The 9301-nt window shown below is 53.2% G+C and overlaps 1 long non-coding RNA gene across 2 annotated transcripts in view; it reads left to right on the top strand.

Annotated features, from left to right (window-relative positions):
• The window catches only part of LOC112546377 (uncharacterized), a 304651-nt gene extending 301445 nt beyond the window's left edge, over positions 1 to 3206 (top strand). Inside the window, exon 7 of one of the 2 annotated variants that reach the window (XR_012906421.1) lies at positions 1385 to 3206. This is a non-coding gene — a long non-coding RNA (uncharacterized LOC112546377). The remainder of the gene's footprint in view (positions 1 to 1384) is intronic. The other variant, XR_012906422.1, reaches the window with a different exon arrangement.
• Positions 3207 to 9301: the final 6095 nt, after the last annotated feature.

Raw genomic sequence — 9301 nt, forward strand, 5'->3', positions numbered from 1 at the left:
CAGCATGGGCTTTCGAAACCGGCTTTCACGCTGCTTCCCTTTAGGCTTGTCAGTGAGGGGCTTCCAGGATCGAGCAGCGTGAGGAGATTCGATTGCAGCAAAGACACCTTTCAAGGCTCTGGTTAAAGACACAGGCAGCTCCCCTTATCCACGCAAACATCTGGATGGAGTCCTGAGGCGTTTTAGTTTGATTAGGGAGAAGGGGGAGCCTTGTGGGTAAGGCGCTGATCTGGACGCCGGAGTCTCCAGGTGTGACCCCGGACAAGTAACTCTCTCTCGCTCTGTACCTTCCTTTCCCGCCTCTAAAGCAGTGTTTCTTAAACTTTTTAAGACTGAGGAACACCAAACAATATTTTTTTTTCCTGAGGGACACCAAAGATTTTTTGTTAAGCAAAAAAAAAGTCACCTGTCCCTTTAAGGGTGGCCATTTTGAACTCTGTTGTTCTCTATGGTACACCGGTGTGCCACGGAACACAGTTTAAGAAACACTGCTCTAAAGAAATCGGGCCTGTGAGTTGGCTGCTTAGTCCGTAAGCTCGTTGGGCAGAGAGAGGGGGCTCCGTGTGTGCCATGAGAAGCATCATGAAATGACCAGAGGAGAACCCTGGGAAACCGTAAAGGGTATCACAATGGAGTGGCAATGGGTTTTGCCTCTTTGGAAGCCACAAGCTGCAGGCAGCGTGGCCTCCTGATCAAAGGCCTGAGGTTAAAAATACCCGGCACAGACATGTGAAAAGGAAGCAGGCAGCCAAATGAGCACACAGGCAGCTAATGCTGGCAGGGACTGAAGGAAGCTGCAGAACAGCAGAGAGAGTTAATACTCGACAGAGAGCTAGGGGGAATAGCACAGACTGTTACAAACATATCGGGGGAATAGAAGAACTGGCGAGAAAGTAGGCCATTTATTAATGAGGGGTGGTGCTAACGAGGGCTTGAAATTGGCTGAGACGCTGAAGTCCTGAAATCCACCTTCAGCGAAGAAATCACCAGCAAAAGACGTTTGCACCGTTACAAAGGGAGGCAAATGGTGTGTAGAGATAGCCACTAATAATTGCAGGTACGGGAATGCCAAGGGACTGTGAACAGAGAGGCTCTGATAGTACACGTGGCTGCTTATGCCTTTGGTGGGTGCCATCGGTGTCATCTCCCAGGATCGGAGCCGTACATAGTAGCTAGCTCAGTGGGCATGAATCCTGGCACCATAGAAGCCAAGGGGAACTTTGCTGTGGCTGGGTGCCACCCCTTAGCAGTGGTTCTCGACTCGTTTCAGTCCACGGACCACCAGGCCAATCAAAAAATTGTTGTGAACCACCTCCTTTTTGAGACATGAGAAAAAAAAGCAGACAATGAACATTTTGGTTTGAAATTTATTTCTTACTAACAGATTTTTGGTGCCTGCCCATGCCGTGTGACTTTGGACAATGTTCCTGAGGACCACCGAAAAAGTCACCATGGACCAGCAGTCGAGAACCACAGCCTTAGTGAAATTAGAGAACCGGCAAAGAACCACTGGCCGTTACAGCGGAGTTGCCCTGGGAAGACAAGGCATTGACCACAAGCTCGGTGAGAGGAGCGAGGCTCCTGCGGATCCTACGTCACTTCCTCTTCTGTGCTGCCCTGCCTTGAATTAACAGCTGGGGCGTGAGTGCCACAACAGGCAACCTCTTCAGCGATGCCCCAGGCATGCCCAGGTGTGTCATCGCAGGCGAGGGAGAAGGGCTGCTTGTGTTTTTCCGAGCCCCTTCCCTTGGCTGCGGCGTCGGAACGAGCAGCGCCTGTGCCGGGAGAAAAACCCGACGTTTCCAGGCCCGCTCGATGGCTGCAGCTGGTGTCTGTACTAGCGTGGGCCTCATGTCGGTGAATAACAACACCTGACTGAGTCGAACAAGAGATCTTTTTTCAAACCCATTTGAAGAAAAATGACAGCCCCTGTAGCATAGAATGGAATGGATGATAAATCATAGAATGGGGAAAACAATTGTGTTACTCTTGCTGTTACGAGCTCCTGCATGGAAAGTCCATATGTTATATTTCTGATGACATAAATTTAATGAAACTCTTTTGAGACGCTGACCAGAAGTCAATATACAACTCAGGCAAAGAAATGTCCTAATGCCTTCCTTTGTTTTTATAATAGATCTGTTGATGTCTCTCTTTCCCCTCTGTCTCTTTCTCTCTGTCTTATTAAGCCCAGCGATATAATATTATGTGAAATGACATCATGGAATAGTAGCTCTAATATAGCAGCATTATCAGAAATGTCACCCCTAACAAATTAGCAGTCTTAATGTTTGCCTTCTGGTCACAGTGTCTTGCTCCTTTTGTCTTCTACTATAACTTATAATAACAAAGCATGCGATGCAGATGGCTGCAAGGGATGTTTCCAGTTGATAAGCATGCAACATGTGTCGGTAGGGATATGGGGGAAAGCAGACTTAAAAAAAATCCAAACAAAACATTTCTGGCCTTGGGAACTTCTACTGCAGCTGCTGTCAATATACCGAAAGCGGGTTTCTTTTTCTTTTCATTTATAACTAAGTAGAAAAACAATCCCAAGTATCTTGTTATGTGATTCACTGTTTTGTTTTTTTAAAAAACCTGGTAATTAATTCCCAAGGAAATTGATGGAGAGGCTGCAGATTTCAAATGAGCAAAATGAAGTTTATGTGTAGGAGGTCGGCGTGGAAGAAAAGCAAGGACCTGAAATGACAGATAGCTGAGAGAATGCTTCCCTGGCGCTGGAAGAGACTAGCCAAGGCCACGCAAGTAAGCGGAAAAATTCAGTGGGCCTGCTTGAGGGCCTAAGCTCCGCTCGTGTATGGGAATGACGTTGTGCTTGGTTACGGGGAGGGTCTGCTCTCTAGGGCCCAGCCCAAGTAGCAGGACCAGGCATGGAGAGAGCCACCCAGCAAGGGGAAGGAGTCCAACCCCTTCTGCAAAATGCCAGTGGCTCTTCTCTGCACCAGCATTTCTTGTTCACAGGGAGGAAGGGCAGATCCACATAGCAGCTGGCAGATCCTCCTAGGGTTGCCTGGACAGTCTGGCATTTTCGCCTCTTGTCCGGTAAAAAAATTCAGAAAATACCGGACACCTCAAATGTCCTAAAATGCCTGGGATTTTCTGATTTTTTTCCTTGCCAGGAGGTGAAAATACCAGACTATCCAGGCCAATAGCGGGCATCTGGCAAACCTACACACACTCAGCAACCGGGCCCAGCTGCCCCCTCTTCCCCCCCCCCCGCATACCTGGTTCTGCAGGGGAGCTGTCTGGTCCGGAGCAGGGAGACAAGATGGCCGCCAGCAGCCTCTTAGGTCCAAAAAGCCTCTTAAAGGGGCCATGCTGTTTTTTATTTTTTAATATATTTTTTGCTTAATAGCACTCAGGGTCTTTTTTATTATTATTATTTTTTCGCAACAACTTTGGTCTCCCTCTTTTCTTTGTCAACAGAATTTTTTCCCCGGTGTTTTTTTTATGGGAGGGCAGGCGTTTGGTATTTTTGGTTAAACCATCTGGCGACCCTAGATCCTCCAGCCATCCCCTGCCCCCCTCCCGGTGTTTTCCTTGCTACAGGTCAGAGGGTGCCCACAGGGCAGGATTATTATGGGGCGTATCACAGGGGTGTGGCTGCCCCATAGCGCCCCCCAGGTAGTTGCACATGGCACTGCAGGCCCTTGCTGCTAAAGTCTCCTTCCCTGAGTTGTCTCGCCTTGGCTTTCCATACCACACAAACGTAACCCCTTCCAGGGATGCACAAGGCCAGCTAATGGTTCCAAAGGAGCAGACAGCCGACGCGCTGGGGCCTGGTTCCATGGGCAAGCTCCTCCCCTTGTGTCCATACCGAGCACTTCCCTGGAGTTCTCTTAGCCCCTTTCTGGGCTCTGGGCTTTCTCTTCGCTGCTCTGGGACGGAGCCTCCGCCCCCAGGCTGGGACCCTGGAGACAGCCTCCTGCAGGCCCGGCTCAGCACTCTCGGCAGATGCCTGCCTGCCCCCTGTGATCTTGCATTTCTGCCCCAACACAGAGCAAGGCATTTCTCCCTGGCTGGTGTTGGGGCACTGCCCGCCACTGCCGCTATGCCCGGCCTTGCCAAGCCTGCCCGAGGCTTGCTGCTGGCTGCTTTCTTCGTGCCACCCGCAGGCCGAGAATGTCCTGCTCTTTCCTTCCTCGCGGTAAGGGCCCCCCAGACCTTCCCGCCTGCCTTTACCCAGCCTGGGAGGGTGGCCGTGCCCAGACGAGGAAGGTGGGGGTAGCTGCTGCCTCCTCGCTGGGAGGTGGTCTCGGGATCCCATTACTCCTACGCCTGTGGGAGGCCCTGAGCTAAGGGTGGCTGGTGGCGAGGTCCTCAAAGGGAGCCAGTGTGCGGAAGATCCTAGAGCCTAGCACGCTAGAACGTGCCCTGGGGGACCCGGCCTGAGGGCTGAGGCTCCCTCCCAGAGCCAGGAGAGCTCTCCAAGGCAGCCCTGTCTCAGCGGTTGCTCTGTCCACCCCCTCCACTGCTCCTACGTCTTAGGCCACGTCCACACTAGGAAACTATTTTGAAATTAGCACATTCGCCTTAACTCCCGATTTAACAAATTCAGGCTAGTGCATCCGCACTCCAGAGAAGCCTCGACATGAGTCTGAGGCAGGCTCCAGGCATGTGGACGCGCTCGCTCGACGTGGAGCCCCGGCAAGCACTGGGGAGCCATTCGTTCAATTGGCTCTGGGGAGTCATTATTTCAAAATAGCGGCACCGGCACATCCGCAGGACTACTATTTCGAAATCACGATCTTGGAATTAGCGCTGCTCCTGAGGAAAAGCGGGTGTACAGATTTTTAATTTCATGGCCTGTTATTTTGAAATAATGGCAGTGTGGATGCTCTGCTTGTAAATTTGACCTTGGGGGGTGTGACGGGGCAAGGCAGCCTTGCACTCAGCCCGCAGGGGCCAGCCGGGGTTACCTGGCTGCAGAGGCTCCTCCCCCACAGCTCTACTGAGCATGTGCGAGCTATAGCTCCACTATAAAAGCCTGGGAAAGGACTCAGTCTGGGGTGGCAGCTGGAGGAGAAGGACCGGTGAAGGGAGCTCCTGCACAGCAGTCACCAGAGACTCCAGAAGAGGCCTATGGGGATGTGGAGGCGAGCTGGTGCATCCCAGAGATTGCCTGCCATGGAGACGCTGGCCCAGAGGGAGCAGCAAGCGGGACGAGTACATGGGAAGGAACCTCAGTGAACCAGGTAGGAAGTGGCCCAGGGCAGGAATGGGAACCGCCTCTCCTGCCCCCAGGACCTCAGTGCGTTTCGGCCGGATTGCCCCGCTGAGGGAGGGACACGCTACCCGGTCGCTCACAGGGCCCTGGGCTGGGACCCGGTGGAGTAGGGTGGGCCCAGGTCCCCCTACCTGGGGTGCGTCCCCGCTACAACCCTGAACTGTGTTTTGGACTCAGGCCGGAGGGCCTTGGCCTGGCCTTAAAGGGCCAGACTTAAACTGTGTTTCGGACTTGGGCCTGAGGGCCTTGGACTTAAGAGGTCCTGCGGGAGGGCCAGGCGGAAGTGGCCTGCCACAGGGGGTTATTTGGAACTAAAGCCCTAGTGTAGACCAGGGCTACCGACACCATGGACATTTGAACTGACACACACACTCCCACACTTCCATTCCTACTCCGTCGCAGGCAGACCTACGCCTGACCCGGCTTGTACCCTGGCCAGATTGTCTGGGGAGTGCCAGGTGAGCCAGTAGTAATCATCCCAGTACCCCAACGTGCCGGCAGCTCTGTCTGCTGACATCGCTCTTTAAAGCGCTCCAAGGGCCCGATCCTCGGCCTGGTTGAAGTCAATGGCAGAATGGCCATGGCACCGAATCAGTCCCCTGCCCTTGCGGGATGTGGGCAGGCTGCCTCGCAGTTCCAAAAGAAGCGGCACTAAAAGAGGAGCTCACAAGGTCGCTAGCGTGACCGTGTTTGCTGGAGCAGGAGCCAGGCTGTGCCGGGGGTAAGGGCAACGGGCCGCTTACCCTGGGCCCACCCTGGGACTGTCTCTGAGACTGGCAGCGTGAGAGCAGACCACAGATTTCCTCCCTGGCGCCTGCAATGTCAGGTTTGGCTGGCTGAGTCCTCTCCACGCCCACCGGTTATTGGTCCCAGCCGCGTCTGTAGGATGCTCCCGGCTTGAGGTTTGCTGCAGCTGCCACTGCCGCCTGGTGATGGTAACCCTTCCGGGGAAGCGCGGTGCGACAGGCTGTTGTCAGAGAGGGGCAGCAGATGGGAAACCGATTCCAAAAGGTCTCCAAACTTCTGCCTTCCTGCAGCCCACGCAACACACTGCGTGGCCTGGCCAGCCAGGTCTCCAGCAAGCACTTCCCTACTTCCAAGGGGCAGCCAGGGAGGGAGAAAAGCTCCCAGTCAAAAGCCACCAACCTCTCCTCTTTCAAGTGTCTCCTTGTCATGGGGTAGACTAAGCCCCGACACTCCCTACAGGACGCTGAAGGCCTTGCCACACCCCACCCCAGTGAGAGGAGCAGAAGAGAGGTCCTCCAGGCAGGACAGAGTGGCTGCCGCAGAGGTAGCCAATCAGGGCCCAGCAGACCCGTATAAAAGAAGCTGTGGGTTAGGGCCTGGCAGTTCCTCACAGGCACTTGACCCAGACAGATCTATGCACTGACCAGGAGAACAGCAGCACCGCGGACAGCTCCGAGTGCAAGAGGAACTTTAGGCCTGGGTGAGGCCCATGTCCAGTGGCGGAAGACTAGTCACAAGCAACTAGAAGAGTGGATAGCCCCCTGGACAGGGTCTATTGAGAACCCAGCCTCAGAGCCCTGAGATGACCAGACAGAGCAGCGTCCTTGGGAAGTGGCCCAGGGAACAAGGAAGTAGAAGACAATGGATAATCGTAGCAGGCACCTGCTTCTTGTAGGGTCCCTGGGCTGGGACCCAGAAGAGTGGGCAGGCCTGCCCCTCTCCCCCAGCAGCCACAGCAAGGGGACAAGAAGAAGCCTGGTTCCAGGCCACATACTGATATTTCCTCTGCCACAAGATGGCCAGGAAGAGAGCTTCCCAGACACCTCTCGGATGCTCACAAGCAGGCACACCCCGTTACACTCCTCCAGACTCTCTTCTGCGATAATGGGTGCAGGGTACGGCAAGCTGGACCATCTCAGCAAGGGAGTGGCGTTCTCTGCTCCTCATCAGCAGGGACTGCCCTTATGCTAGTGGATGGGTTTCCTTGTCTTCCCTCTCACCCCCATGCTTATTTGTCTCTTTGGGGCAGGGCCGGTCCATTTCAATTTGTTTGTACTGCGCCATGGAATGCCCACATCTTGAATCCTGCGTACAGATGTGGTCACCTCCTCTCAAAAAAGATCTCTTGGCATTGGAAAAGGTTCAGAAAAGGGCACCAAAAATGAGGGGTTTGGAACGGGTCCCATATGAAGAGAGATTGTGTGGGACTTTTCACCATAGAAGAGAGGAGACTAAGTGGGGATAAGATAGAGGTCTATAAAATCATGACAGGTGTGGAGAAAGTGAATAAGGAAAAGATATTTACTTGTTGTTCTTATGTTATAGGGATGAGTCACCTAATGAAACTAACAGGCAGCAGGTTTCAAACAATCAAAAGGAAGTTTTTCTTCACTCGGTGCATAGTCAACCCGTGGAACTCCTTGCCAGAGGATGTTGTGAAGAGCAGGACTTTAACAGGGTTCAAAAAAAAGCTAGATAGATTCATGGAGGTTAGGTCTATCAATGGCTATCAGCCAAGATGGGTAGGAATGGTGTCCCTAGCCTCTGTCAGAGGCTGGGAATGGGAGACAGGAGAGGGCTTATTTGATAATTCCCTGTTCTGTTCACTCCCACTGAGGCATCTGGCACTGGCCACTGTCAGATGACAGGATACTGGGCTGAATGGACCTTTAGCCTGGCCCAATCTGGCCACTCTTCTCTTCTTAGAACCATGGCACCCCGATGGCCTCTGTTATAACCTGCGGGAAGCAATGAGCAGCCAACATTACATCTAGGGGGTCAGGTTTTCGGCAGGTGTAAATTGTGCCAGTTGGACCCCACCAATTGACAGCTGCAGCTCTGCATACTCGTTATACTTACATTTTTATGAGCTTCTTTGCTGGAGTCAGCTGTATGGAGGGTTACCATATCTGAGCTTTCAAACAGGACACTCCTGGGAGGGAGTATTTCGGTATCAGTATCTACTGGCTCACGTTGCATTGATGTGTTCTGTATTAATACAATGCGAGTCGGTAGACACTGATACAGATCCACTCCCTCTCAGGACTGTCCTCTTGTTCGAACATTCAGATATGGTAACCCTAGTCGTGTTGCTCAGTGGGCACTGCTCCCACGCCCCCATAATGCTGAAGCGCATGACAACCTCCTTGGAAATAACCGTGAAAGGCGTGCGTCACTCTCCAGCACTGTGGCACAGCTGAGCCGTTGCCCCCAAGAACAGTTGGGCCTTAGTGACCCGATCTCTCTCTGGGCTGAAACTTACTGCTGAGCAGTGATGGGAAGAGCATACCAGCTCAGTGGAAGACCATGAGGATGGGGGGATACGAGGAAACAACGGGACAATACTGGCTGGCGGGACAGACGGCATCTCCGCATGCTGGAGACCTAACCATGGTCAGCACGTGAGGTCAGTCTAGACAGTTGAGTTGCGTGCCTTGGGTTAGCTTTCTGCACCGGGTGAGACTCTACCCGGTCATGCCAGCCCTTCAGCAGTTATTTCTTCTTTTCTTCACTACCGCCTTCTCGTGCAGTTGCAAGAAGGGGCTGGACATGCTGTCATCGTCTCACCAGAGAGGGCACTTGGATCCCATCCCGATTAGAGAAAACACTGCGTTTTTTGTTCTCAGAGACAGCAGAGAAATAGTCCAGAGGAGAGCGGTTCAGACTTCCGCCGGGCCTGCCAGTCTCTCTGACTGGCGAAGCTATTGAGTGGTGGAGGCTGTGGGTTAATTGTTTGCCTTCTGGCTTGCATAAGAGTCACTTGATTTTCCTATAGAGAAGTAAAATTGAATCGAGTTGCCGGGCCAGATCCCCCACTGGTGTAAATCCAAGTCAAGTCGCTGAGCTGGCTGCGTGGCACCAGCTAAGGGTCTGGCCTTCCTAAGGAATAGCTTCGGACAGGCCGGTTTCCCCTCAGAACGAGTCTCTCGCCAGTCTCCACAGAGAGCACGTATTGCGTTGGGTGCGGGAGGGGGAAGCGAGGTGACGAGTGAGACACGCCAAGGTGAAAGTCTCTCTGATGCCGGTCAAGCCCCCTGTGGGTCTCCCCCATCCCCCTTCTCAGCACTGCTCCCTGCAGTCACCAGA

The sequence above is a fragment of the Pelodiscus sinensis genome, chromosome 11, assembly GCF_049634645.1.
Source record: "Pelodiscus sinensis isolate JC-2024 chromosome 11, ASM4963464v1, whole genome shotgun sequence".
Taxonomy (NCBI): domain Eukaryota; kingdom Metazoa; phylum Chordata; order Testudines; family Trionychidae; genus Pelodiscus; species Pelodiscus sinensis.